Genomic DNA, 14,524 nt, shown 5'->3' on the forward strand with positions numbered 1-14,524 from the left:
TTTTTCTCCCGTTCTCCCCAGCAAGTGCACCCACGCTATAGCAAAAATCCCTCAAAAAAAAAAAAAAAGAACAACTCATTTTTTTTTCTTTTTTTTAAGAGATTTTTTTTTTTTTTTTTTGCTATAGAGTAGGGCAGGTGTACTCCCAAAACAGAGAGAGACAGGAAGCAAGATATCACCTCCCGGGGGGATGGCCACACTGAAATCCTTTATCCTCCATTCTCCTCTCAGGATTTCGGGCATGCATTCACACGTGTCCAGTGTGAGTTTCTAGCCACCAGGTCCAGAACCTGACCCATGGTGGACCACATGAGAGTTCAGCACCTTAGCCATATGCTACCTGCTGGCCCCAAACAACTTGATTTTCAAGAAGAAAAACTAGGCTCAAAACCTTAACAGACAACTCACTGAGGAAATGTACAGATGGCAAATAAATACATGAAAAATGCATCACATCTTACGTCATCACCAAAACGCAAATGAAAATAATGAAGAAATACCACCACACACGTATTAGAATGGCTAGACTCTAGAACATTGACAGTACCAAATGCTAGCAAGGATGTAAAACAGCAGGAACTCTCATTTATTCTTAGTGAGAATGCAAAATGAAATAGCCACTCTGAAGGTCAACTTGTCAGTTTCTTATAAAACTAAACAATACTCTTACCATACTACCAGCAATCATGTTCTTTGTATTAACCTAAAGAAGATGAAAACTTATATTGACACAAAAACCTGAACTCGGATGTTTACAGAAACCTTATTCATAAATGCCAATCCTTGGAAGTAACCAAGATGTTCATCAGTAGCTGAACGGATAAACTGGTATGCCAGACAATGGGCTAGTTTCAGTAATAAGCAGAAATAAGCTATTAAGCCATTAAAAGACATGGAGGGAATTTAAATATATATTACAGAGTAAAAGAAGCCAATACGAAAAGGCTACCTACTGTATGATTCTGACTATACGACATCATGAAAAAGAAAAGCTATGCGACGCAGAAAAGATTGGTGATTGCTAGAGGTTGAAGGGAGGAAAGAATAAACAAGCATAACACAGAGGATTCTTAAGGCCGGGAAACTATTCTGTACGGTGCTACATGGCAGCTACGTGTTATAAATGTGTCTAAACCCACGGAGGATGTAACACCAAGAGTGAACTGCAATGTCAGCTATGGACTTTTGGTGACAATGGGATGTCAAAGCGGGTTCATCATTTGTATGAAACGTGCCTCTCTTAGGGGAGATGTTGATAACGAGGGCTACCATGTGTAGGGGCAGGGAGTATATTGACAATCCTGTATCTTCCTCTCGATTTTGCTGTGAACCTAAAACCGTTTTTTAAAAATAAAACATTAAAAAAAAAAAGCTTGCAAAATAACTAAGTCATTAATAAGTTTTGGTCCTTAGAGACAGCTTTTAATCTGAGAAAATGAAGAGAAAGCAACACATGTCACCTATCCATGTTTTAAAGAGTTCACGCAGCTTGGTTTTCATCTCTCACAACTGCTATGTTGTCACACGACTGATGGCAAATATTTTCTGATAGCAGGTTATGATTACCCAGAACATATTTTATTAGTTAAAGAAATGCACAAATACATGATTTTCCATTTGGAAAAAATACTTTAAACTATTCATAATATTTTTGGTAACAATTGTGCACACCCAGTGTAGAATGCACTACATTAGTAAAGCGGTATATGGTGTCACAGGCAGCGCATGATCTACATGAATGGAGTGATATATATGTTTAGTTTACCACTCCATTTTCAACATCTTTGCCCATTATTTATTATTATTATTATTAAGGAGATTTTTGCTATAGAGCACAGGTGCTCGCTGGAGGGATAAAGAAAGACATAGAGAAAGAGAGAAATCACTTCCAGAGGGGTTGGCCACACCCCAATCCTTTCTCCTTCATTCTCCTCTCAAGATTTTGGGCACCCATGCACACATGCCCTGTGCGAATTTTAAGCCACCAGGCCCGGCACTTGAACCACTGTTGACTACATGGGAGTCCAGTGACATAACCATTATGCCATCTACTGCTCTTTCAATTATTATTTTATAATTGCCAGGGGGCACATGCACTCTTGTCAAAGAGAGACAGGAGTCAAAGAGAGGGAGAAAGCACCCTGCAGTGGAGAGGGGTTACTCCACAATCCCTTTTCCTCCATTTCTCCATCCTGCTGGGATTCTCAGCATGCATATACATGCACCCAGTGTGTTTTTCAAGTCACCAGGGCCAGAATTTAAACTCAGTCAGCCGTGTGAGATCTAGTTCCCTAACAACTAGGCTATGAGACCAGCCCTCGATTACTTTTTGTAAACTATGTGAATTTAAAAAGTCACATTTGTAGGCTAGCTGGTAGTATGGCGGTTAAGGCACTGGACTCCCACATGGCTTACTGTGGTTCCAGTCCCAGACCTGTTAGCTTAAAAATCATGTCAGGCACATGCATGCCAAAATCCCTAGAGAAGAATGGAGGAAAATGGATTGCAAGCATGGCCATCCCCCACGCTGGCGTGGGTGACTGTTGGAATGATTTTTCACTTTACCTCTCTCTGTCTCTCTGACTCTCTGTCTCTCACCAGTGAGTACACACATTCTATGGCAAAAACACCATGTTCACATTTTTTCCATGTCTTTGTAAAACAACAGATTTAACTCAATAATTAGATAACTCATAAATTTTGTAAGATTGAAATGATCTTTTCTCTGTAAAGAGCAGAGGCAAATGTCAAGGGGTGACCCGGATACTTTAGTTTGCCTTTCTATCACCTTCCCCCTTCATTTCCCTCAGCACCCATCAATTTCTCCAAAAAAAAAGGGTTTAAAATGAATAAATGAAAAATATGCTTGCTGCACAGCTTAAGGCAGACACTTGGTACTCTTTTCTAGAATCTTCATGTCTTACCATATCTAAAATTATTTGGTAAACACACACCAATCAATCTTCGTAAAAAATCCTATATAGGGAACCAGCAGTTAACATAATGGCTATGTCGCTGGACTCCCACTTACTTGACCGTGGTTCTCATCCCGGACCCAGTGGCTTAAAACTCACGCCGGGCTCATGTGTGTGCGTGCCCAAGATCCCAGGAGGAGAATGGAGGAGAAGGGATTGCAGCATGACCATCCCCCCTGGGGGGTGATTTCTCGCTTTCTGTCTCTATGTCTCTCTCTGTCTGTCTGGCAAGTGCACACGCCCCGTAGGGAAAACCTCTCAAAAAAAAAAAAAAAGAAAAAGAAAAAAGAAAGAAAGAAAGAAAAATCCTATGTATTTTTGTCAGCAGCAAACAACCTTTTGTTTTTCTTGTCAATTCAATGCATTGTTTTTTTTCCTCTGTTCCTTTCCTCCCTCCCCATAAAATGCTATTTAAAACAAACAAGAAACCTCACCTTTCATCATGACTCTAACGAGTCAAATTCTCTCACTTAAAATTAGCAAGTATAGAGCCAGTAGGTGGCATGGATATTAAGGTGGCTGAACCCAGACTCAGTGGCTGGAAAATCACACTGGGCACATGTGTATGTGTGCCCAAAATCCTGAGAGGAGAGTGGAGGAGAAAGGATTGAGGCATGGCCATGCCCTCTGGGTAGTGATTTCTCACTTGCCCTCTTTCTGTCTGTCTCTTTCTTTCTCTGTCTCTGGCAAGCATACCTGATCTATAACAAAGTAAAAAATAGATAAATAAATAGCAACTACAACTATCAATATCTTTTAGCACTCCAGAGATGATACTGAATTTTCTTTTCCCTTTAAGACACTGCTCCAGCGTGCTTTGATTTGCTGATAACACAGAAGAAGTCCCAGTATAGTCACTCAACCTGAATACATCGTATGTAAATTGTGTCTGTCTTCTTGAAAACAGTTTACAAATAATTCATGCAACCTTCGGCATTGGCCCAGGCTAGCCAGGATCTTGAAATAATTAACCATTTACAATTTTTTTCTTTCATAATATCTGCCATTTATCTTTCTGTTTATTTTACATTCTGTTTAGTTCTTCATACATATTAGTATCAGCACATTTTGGGGGAAAAAAACTGCCTTTAACACTGTTGAAAAAAATAATTGCTTTTTGTAACTGAACATAATGAAAGAAAACGTGGTACTTAACAAAATCAATTTATTAAAATGGAGCTGCTGTTAGCCATCTGGAGTGTTTGCTGAACTTACAATTTCTTCTTACTTTCCTTTTCCTTCATCTTTTTCTCTTTTCTCTTGAAAATGTTCTCATTCTCTTGGACACACTAATTTCCTCAGTTATCATTTTTATCTCCTTTTGGAGGGAGGGGCATATTTGGATCCTTTTTCTTTGTGATTTTGTCCACAAGAGATTTCAGTTTCCCTGTCATACAGTAAGAGAATTTTGACATTTGGGGAACCAGCAGTTAGTGTAATGGCTATGTCGCTGGACTCCCACGTAGTCGACCACAGCTCATGTCCCGGACCTGGTGGCTTAAAACTCACACCGGGCGTGTGTGCGTGCGTGCCCAAGATCCCGAGAGGAGAATGGAGGAGAAGGGATTGTGGCGTGGCCATCCCCCCTGGGGGGTGATTTCTCGCTTTCTGTCTCTATGTCTCTCTCTGTCTGTCTGGCGAGCGCACACACCCTATAGCAAAAACCTCTCCAAAAAAAAAAAAAAAAAGAGAGAGAGAATTTTGACATTTTGTAACTGCTGCAAATCTTTCTTCCAGAAAAAGGTATTGGCTTTCACTTGATTCTTTTTCCCACTTTATTTAAACTTTGACATATTTGATAATTAGAAAACAGTGACAAGTCATCTGGATTTAAGGTACAAAGAAGTGCAATTCAAATGGATTTTTAAAAATTGTTTTTACATTATATAGAGCTGTATAAATTAGCAATAAAATTACTCCTGTGATACTACGTTGACTTCTGAATGCATAAATGTGGGAAGTTGTACTGTGAGGAGACTTTGTTCTTCAGTCTATTTTACTGCATTTGGGAGCACTTCGAGTGCAGTTTATCTGTATCAGTCAGTTTTGCTATATCGGTGTCAATACTGTGTTGTTTCCTCTGGAACAAGGTGGAGCAGGTAGGCTGATATCAGATAGCTGAATGTCTAATCCCACGCATTGGTACGCGTACAACATGCAAGTTCACACATGCAGTGTATACTTGTGGTACGGCTATAGTTTTGCTCTGTAAACACAAGAATTCTTACAAATTTTCTCTTCTATCATGCCCATCAATAAAGAAAAGCTATAGAGATAGTACTTAAAATCAGATATTCCCTATTATTTAGTTTATCCCTGTTAGGACGTTTCTCTTTACTAGGTGTTGCAGACCACCGAATCTTCCAGTAACAATTTTGCATGTCTGGTAATTGGAAGAAATTTCAGCAGACTAGCTTGGGGTCCATACGTCTCAAGCTCTGTTTCTCCTGTTCAGCCCTCACACTTCCAGGGTTGGGTAGATCTTCCGGGTTCACATTGCAGGGTAATCGCAGGCCCTATGCTTTGTGCTTCTTGGGGGTGAGTCAGCACCATGGACAATAGTGGTGTTCCTGGAAGGCATTCCTATACCTGAACATTTAGCAATCAATAACGATATCAGCAGTGACCATGAGCCCAGTAATACAAAATCAAGTGTTCCCCTAGCTCAGATCCCTTTGCTGGTATCTACCCAAATCCATGCTAGTCTAAATGCCCTGACACCCAAGGGCAACTATGACAAAGGAAAAATTGAAGTGGAGAGAGACGAATTATCTCAACAGATAAACATATTTACTTTGGCAAATTTTACAAAAATATATGATTGAGCACCTTCCTAGGGTCTTTTTGGGCTCTTGGAAATGGCCTATAAAAGTGAGAGGCTCTGAAGTTTAATTAGTTTTTCAGGAAATCTGTTGTGACAATGGTCAGGAAGTTACATCACAGTAGAGTTTATTAATTATGCTGGACCTATTGCTGATAATATATGATGAAGACGTATCAGATAGAATTAATAATTTAATTATCATATGATTTAATAAGTAGATCTAGAGTTTAACAATTTATAATGATCTAATAATAAGTTAGTAACAATAGTTCATACATTTAGAGCTGTTATTATTTAACAAACACTTTCCCAGAGTTGTTCAATCTTCACATCAAGGTGATGAGGCAGAGGTACTATTACCATCCCCAATTTAGATGTGAAAAAAAGAGGCATAGAGAGGATGATTTGACCAAAGTCACACAGCTTTTCATGGAGGATCTAAAAGAATTCCTATGGGGAATTTGAAGACAGTCATCTCAAACTCCTCTTTGGCAGGCGGGTGGGACACATGAATGCCACTGTTGGGTATCACTGCACCAGACATTCATCGTGGGACTGGGGAGCTGTCATGAATTGGAGCATTCAAGTCCCATTGAAAAGTCACTATTGACATCCAGTGGGTGGTAGCCCTACAATTTTTACTGGCCCAGATCTTCTTATTTTTAAAGAGAATATAGAAATATAGATTTTTGTGCATGTGTAATCTTCTAATTCTAAAATATTGAATTAATATAAAAAGAAAAACAACTAGTAGGCCAAATAAAAAAACTGGTACCATACACATCATATTTAACACATAATTTTACACTTTGTGTCTGTTGAGTGGTTTTCTGCCCTTTTTTTTCCTCCTGATTTCCTCTCTCCCATCCCCAGTTACCCGCTCTCCTCCCACACTGTCTCTAGTGTCCACAGTTGCTCTCCATGTTTTCTTCCCTTCCACTCTTTAAGTTTCTGTTATACAGTGCAGACATTCAGTATATATTAAGTGGGGACATGCAATCTTCTCTTTCATAGTCTGGCTTATTTCACTCAGTATTAAATCTTCCATATTCATCCACTTTCTATCAAATGCCAGGATCTCATTGTTTTTATGACTGAGTAGTATTCCATTGTGTATATGTGCCACACTTTTTAAATTCATTTTTCTCTTCTTGGACATTTAGGTTGGTTCCATGTCTTAGGACTTGTGAATAATGCTTCAATAAACATGAATGTGCATGTGTTTTTCTGATTGAGTGTTTTTCTATCCTCTCGGTAGATACTCAGGAGTGGAATTGCTGGATCATATGGCAGTTCTACTTGTAGGTTTTTGAGGAACCTCTATATTCTTCACAGTAGCTGCACTAATTTATAATCTATCTTTTAAAATGTAGTCTATTGGGTCTTTGGAAAATAGCATGATGCATTTTTGCATAGAAAAACATTGAAAATATGTCATGACTTTTCTGAAAAACCAGTTATTTCCCTCCAGTTGATCCTTGTTGGTCAAGTATCAGATCAACCTGGGAGTAAATAAATACAGAAAAGAACATAAGAGGCTGATCAAAATCTGTAATCTATTGTCATAAACGACATGAGCTCCCAATGTAGCTGGCCCACTTTAATCTCAGTTGTATGAAATATGTAATTACTTTCTAAAAGTACATAGCATTTAACTTAATAGGATCCCCCAATAACTTTTGTCACAGTTGTCTTGTAGCCCAGAAATCAGCATTGTTAGCAAAAACCTCAGAAATGTAACTACAGTGCTCACACTGTAGATGTGTATAAATTGTTAATTTCTTATTTCCATTATCTTCATTTTACCTGTTTTCTTGCTCTTTTTCTTGTATATTCTTTTCAAATGTCTATATTTCACACTTCAGATAATCAAAGGATACACACTTTTATGTCAACTGGCTGAAATCATTGTTTTCAAAAATTCCAGCAAAATAGCTTTGCTGATTGTACCTACTCTGAATTTTGAGCTCCTTGAATCCGTGAACATCACTGAAGACCATAAATATTGTGTCTAAACCAGCCCTTTTGAATGTGGAGGCAGGAGGAGGCTCATTGTCTGGCCATCCCCTCTCTCTCCTATGCCCAGTGGCCTCAGTTTCTGCTCCCACCATTTGCCTTTGGATCTGTTCCATTTCTTCAATTCAAGCATGTGATTAGACACTTCTGGAGCTTCGCCAAGCAACTCAGGCAAAGTTGATGCCAGTGTCTCATCCCCTAAGATCCTCTATTTAGAGAGCTGTTAATTAAGTGAACTATGTTTGGTCAGGTATTTATGAACAGAAGAAATAGAAATGGAAATGGTAAATGTACCCTTATAAGAAGACTGAGTAAACTGTATGTAAATTAAAAAAAAAAAAAGTCAACCCAACCAAAAGAATCTCTTTGAAAGGGATTTTTCTCTCTCCTGGTTTAGTTTTTCTTCTTAACCAAATTTGAGAGAACACTTTTGCCTTAGAATGATAGTCTTATCCCAAATATGCTTGTGAACTTGGGCAAAATGAGAGAAGAGCTGAGAGGAATGTAAATTCTGTATGCTCTCTCCACAGAGCTGTTCAAGAAAATGCTGTTTGCTTACAAATAGACTCTTAAAAATTATGTCTGCCATCTGTAGTCCAGATGATGATGATCATGGTGATGAATTAATCATTTAGAAATAAAGTCTAATGGCCGTTTCTGTTTTCAAGGATAAAGCATTTGAGATACTATTTCATTACTCCTAATGCACAAAATAGCTAGAATTTGTTTATGCATGAATCCATACCTTATATGAAGTATAAGCAAAGACATGATAACTGGATTCTTGAGTGTGTCTCTCGGTACAATTTCTGTATAGGTTATTGTGCACGAAGAATATGCAAAGACACAGAGGCAATACCAGAAGTTGGAAAGCATTATTACCATCACCATCACTTACTTTTAAAGAAATCATGTTCTAAAATAATCACTTCATGTATTGCTGCTCACGTGCGTGATTCTACACCAGTCAATTAGTTCATCATAAATGATTTGGCTATAAAGCAATTCAGGAAAAACTAGGTGAGGTCTTTGAGATGATTAAGAAGTTCAGGTGGGGCCCTTAAGATGGGCACTTGGTCAATCGAATCTTGTCCTTGGATTGATAAGTACAGGGAGCAAGACCAGAAAAATGACACACAGATAAACACACAGAAATGCATACATGTTCTCTCACAATATGATTCCCTTGGGACATGGCCTTGGGACTCCACCAATTGGAAAATCCTTACCAGCTGTTGGACCCTGCATCCTGGACTTCTGAATCACTAGCTGAATGAATCTTCATTCTCTTAAATTACCCAGACTCAGGTATTTTCAGTAATTAGCAACAAAGTGGGCTAGAACAATGAGTATCACCATTCCTAAAGATATACATAGCCATTTATAAAGTTGGGCATGAGTCAACTGAGTGAGAGGCAAAGAAAATTAATTAGGTTTGATTCCTGAGTACTACCCACCAGGAGTAGGCAGTCAAAAGTGGACATACAAAAAAGAACAATGAAAATATCTAATATACTCATAAGATAGCCACGAAAATCAAGGTCCCATAGAAATACTCCAAAGTGGTTGAAAAAGAAGAGCCAATTTGGCGTGGTATGGTAGGGGCAGAAAGTGTAGGGTAGTGTGGTAAATCATCACCTTTCATCTGAACATGGAGACAATTCTGATATGAAGTGGAATATTAACAGTTTGTTCAATCCAGAAGACTGAGAAGAGGGCATACATTGTTTCATCACATTTTATTTTTTTACACATATGCTCTTGCAGTATTTTCTTTTGTTGCAGCTGTACGATGGAATTACTGTAGGGTGGTATTCTCCTAGACATCTCTTGCTGAACTCAGTGACAATATGCTAATGGTTTAAAATCAGCTATGCTGATAAATATTTGCTAGCACCTAACTGGTCTTAATTATAAAGTGTTATCTTTGAGAGTGGTCCTACTCTTTATATCAGAGCTAATTTTTTTCTTCAGTTTTTTGCCTTATGGTTCATTTGCTCTCCAGAGAGACACAGAGACGAGAGGGAAATCACCTCCCAGGGGATGGCCACACTGCAAACCTTCTCCTCCATTCTCCTCCTGGGATTTTGGGTACACATGTACACATGCCTGGCGTGATTTTCAAGCTACCAGGTCCAGGACTCAAACTGTGGTCAGCCATGTGGAAGCTCAGTAAGTCAACCACCATGTGACTCAGTGGCCCACAGAGCTGATTTTTTTTTTGGGAGGGGGGAGAGGTTTTTTCACTATAGGGCGCGTGCGCTCGCCAGACAGACAGAGAGAGACAGAGAGACAGAAAGCGAGAAATCACCCCCCCTGGGGGATGGTCATGCCTCAATCCCTTCTCCTCCATTCTCCTCTCGAGATCTTGGGCACGCACGCACACGTGCCCGGCGTGAGTTTTAAGCCACCGGGTCCGGGATGCAAACCGCGGTCGACTACATGGGAGTCCAGCGACATAGCCATTATGCTAACTGCTGGTTCCCAGAGCTGATTTTAAAGGCAAAATAAAATCCCATTAGAAAGCAGATTTTTAAAAAACCACACACACATAACAAACAAACAAAACAATAAATGTAGTTATATTAAAAAGTACCCAAGATAATATTTCTCTGATCTTGCTATCTGCAATTTTCAATGATGCAAGCATTCATTCAATGACATTTATTGAGTATGTTCTACCATCTTGCTTGGCTGTCTGCATACAACGAAGTATGAGATGAAATACCTGCCCTCCCAGAGCATATATTCACAGAGTACGACATGGATACAACAAAGATGGTATAGGAAGGACAAGGTGCCTGGGACTAAAAGATGGGGAGTGTAAGTGTTGAGGCAGCTATGGGACTAACACCGTAAACAACATAACACTTGGTGTTGGTTGAAGTATGTTTGGGAAGCTTCCAGAGAGAAAACACTAAAGTACATATGGTCTTTTAATTCATTATTCCTTGAAGAAGCATGCCTTGTACCCTGGGAGAAGGATCCCTACACCTATGCAGCTTCTCAACCTATTAGGCAGGGTTGAGAAAGAAGAGGCAGCTCCTACCAGTGGAATAACAACAGAAATTGGAAAGCTTTACTGTCCAAGGAATGGCCTTAGTAGTGAGAAGAGCTTATGAGTAATGGAAGTTAGTCCATTCCAGTTGGTGACTTTGTAGTCCTTTCTGCCAGCAGCTTGATGTAGGATATCTGAGGACATCTGTTCCTCTCATTTACCCAGACTGGGAGTATCTGGGAGAGAACGGAGGGAGTAGTTTAAAAATAATAATAATAGGAACCAGCAGGTGGCATAGTGGTTAAGGAGCTGGACTCCCACATAGTCAACCTCTGTTCGAGTCCTAGTCCAGCAGCTTAAAACTCACACTGGGCGCATGTGTATATATGCCCAAAATCCTTAGAGGGAAATAGAGAAGGGATTGCGGTGTGTCCATCCCCCCCTGCCGGGGGGAGTGATTTCTCACTTTCCCTCTCACCGTCTCTGTCTTTGTCCCCCTGCACCAGCACCATGAGCACATGTGCCCTAAGACAAAAACCTCTAAAATTAAAAAGAAAAGAATTAAATTTTGAAGGTTAAAAAAAAGAGAGAGAGAAGGAAAGAATAAGGACTACCACCATTCAGTTGCTGATAAGATTTTTCAGTTAGTGCTTGAGACTGGACCTGGGGTGCTAAAATAGTGATTAAACTCTCACCAAATCCTTACATAAATACCTCTCATATAAGGCAGCTGAAAAGTAAATTGAATTGACACTATTAGAAATAAGTGTCCATGTGGGGACGAGCAGTTGATGTAATGGTTATGTCTCTGGACTCCCATGTAGTTGGCTGTGGTTCAAGTCTTGGACCCAGTGGCTTAAACTCACACTGGGCACATGTGCATGCATGTCCAAAATCCTGAGAGGAGAATGGAGGAGAAGAGATTGCAGCTTGGCCATCCTCCCTGGGGAGTGATTTGTTTGCTTTCTGTCTCCCTGTCTCTCTCTGTCTTTCTGGCGAACACATGCACCCTATAGCAAAAACCTCTAAAAAAGAAAGAAAGAAAGAAAGAAAGAAAGAAAGGAAGTGTCCATGTATTATAATTTCCAGTCTTTTTGCCTGAAAGAAGAGAGTTCATCTGTATTTATTGCTTTTGAAACTACTAAACTGAATCTTCTATTTCTTGTGTTGAATCAAAGCCTGCAGTTATCAAAATGCTGACAAATCGATTTCTTGTCTATTTTCAGAGTCCATGTAAAGTGGTTTCCATTAATAAAATTCACTATGTACATTGATAGAAGAGAGTTATTAAAAGTTATCAAAAGTGTTATTACAACTTATCCTGTATGCCCTGAAGAAGACTGTTTTGATTTGCAGAAAGAAAAAAATAAGTTATTTTCAAAGGGTTGACAAATGACAAAATGCCATTGCTGTTAATGGAAAATTGTGGTAAGGCTATTCTGTGATAACTGAATTAAAATCTCTCTGTCCTTCAGAAAGGTTTACCGTGCTTACCTCACATAAAATAGGAATTAAAAACAGGAAAGAATAACATATATGAAAAATTTTAAATGCTGATTTATCATGGGAGCTTAGAAACTGTACCAAGAAAAACTTTGACAGTTTCCTTTATTTCATACGACAAGCATTATAAACTATTCACTTAGATACAGTAGTATATCTTGTGCTTAAGGAAAAGAAAGAAAGGTTTTTAAATGCTCTGATTTTAAATATAAAAGGGATGGTTGCGAAGTAAATAAGAGGTTATTACTGTAGTTTGATGGAGTTTTGTGGAGCCTCCGTAAGTAGTTCTCAGGTCTTTTCTATATTTCAATCCATGAACGTCGTGATAGGTTCAATATCATTTTGGACACATTCATGCAGTTGATGCACATTTCATGGTTCTACTTGCCAAGTAGCAGGGACCTGTGTTAGACACATGAATAATCCTTAGCTGCTGTCTTCGGAAAAAGATCATTTAGTAAAGGGGGAAAGACATAAAGAAACAAATCACAATACAGTAAGGTAAATACACTTGTCAAAAATCTGTGAAGGGTAAAGTCACAAAATTACCTAGAAGGGAGGGATTTACCCTGACCAGAAACAGGGAAAACATCACAGGGAGGGGAAAAAAAGAAAATCAAGGAAAATTATTTTGACAATCAAGGAAGGAAGAAAAATCTGGAGTTATCTCTTCGAAGTTGTTCTTAAAAAAAATAAGCACTACGGAAATATTATCAAAAGTTGTCTTGAATATTAATACACTGACCTCATAAGAAAACTTTTCTAAACCATGAGCCAACCTTGCAACTTTCTTTAAAAATTTCTGGCCTACAGCCAGCATATGCATGGAGATTGAAGCAGTTGGATCCCACATGGCCAACCGTGTAATTGGAGTCCTGGACCCGGAGGCTTGAAAAACACAACAACCTGGTGTGTATACATGCTCAGAATCCCAAGAGGAGACTGGAAGAGAAGGGATTGAAGCATGGCCGTGCTCCCTGAGGGGACGAGGGGGTGTGATGTCTCACTTTTCCTCTCTCACTCTGTCTCTGTTTCTGTCTCCGGTGAGCACATGCATCCTATTAATCCATAATGTGGGAGGGCTACTCCGTGTAGACTGGGTTTCGCATAAGTGAGAAATGAACACTGATACTGATTGCCCCTGCGTTGTTGGAGTGGTTGTTGCCACAACAGAGCCTATTTTATCCTTTCTGGTACAATCATGCGATTGCCTTATTGGAACCAGAGGGTCAAGTCATGATACATGCAGATGAGGGCAGTTTCCTCAAAGGAGAAGATACTCCCATACTGAGTTATCTTGGGAAATTATCAGGCTTAAGTTAAGAAAGGAGGGATTTCATAAGCAATTTGGGAGAGAGAACATTCTCCTCTTTGGGGCAAGAGGTCTAGGGGAGAGATTTCTGGAGTATGTTCAGTATTGGAATAAGTCTAAGAGGTGGTAAGTGTAACAGGCTTAGGGCCTCAATCTGGTCAAGAGACAGAGTGAGGAAATACTAGTACAGGACTGTTGATATTATAATATCGTACTTTTCTCAGTGATGTATTTCTCTTTCATTTTCTTCAAATCCTTAATAAAGTCTGATTTGGGATCAGCAGTTAGCATAATGGCTATGTTACTGGACTCCCATGTAGTCGACCGCGGTTCGAGTCCCAGACCCATTGGCTTAAACTCATGCCGGGCGCATGTGCGTGCGTGCCCAAGAACCCAAGAGGAGAATGGAGGAGAAGGGATTGCGGCGTGGCCATCCCCCCTGGGTAGTGATTTCTCGCTTTCTGTCTCTCTGTCTCTCTCTGCCTGTCTGGCGAGTGCACGCACCCTATAGCAAAAACCTCTCAAAAAAAAAAAAAGTCTGATTTGAGATACAACTTGGTTTCAGCTGTGTTGCAGGTAATAAGAAAAAGACCTACCCCTGCTTCCAACATGCCAATAAAGAAAAAACATTGTCTCCCTCTCCAGAAATTACCAGAGGTCTGTAAGTGACACAGGTGATAGGGTGCTGATGTGCAGTAATGGAGTCACATAGAAGGCCAGGGTTTGGATCCTGGGTTAACCTGGTACAAAGGGTGTGCCTGCATGTGCCTCTTTTCTTAACTGACTAGGAGGCCGGGGAAAGATCACAGTGTAGTGAGACCCTGTCAGGGTATTTCTCTCTTTCCGATGAAAGAAGTGAACATACTTAAAATAATAAAGAAAGAAGGAACAACCAG

The sequence above is a fragment of the Tupaia chinensis genome, unplaced genomic scaffold (assembly GCF_000334495.1).
Source record: "Tupaia chinensis unplaced genomic scaffold, TupChi_1.0 Scaffold000097_1, whole genome shotgun sequence".
Classification (NCBI taxonomy): domain Eukaryota; kingdom Metazoa; phylum Chordata; class Mammalia; order Scandentia; family Tupaiidae; genus Tupaia; species Tupaia belangeri.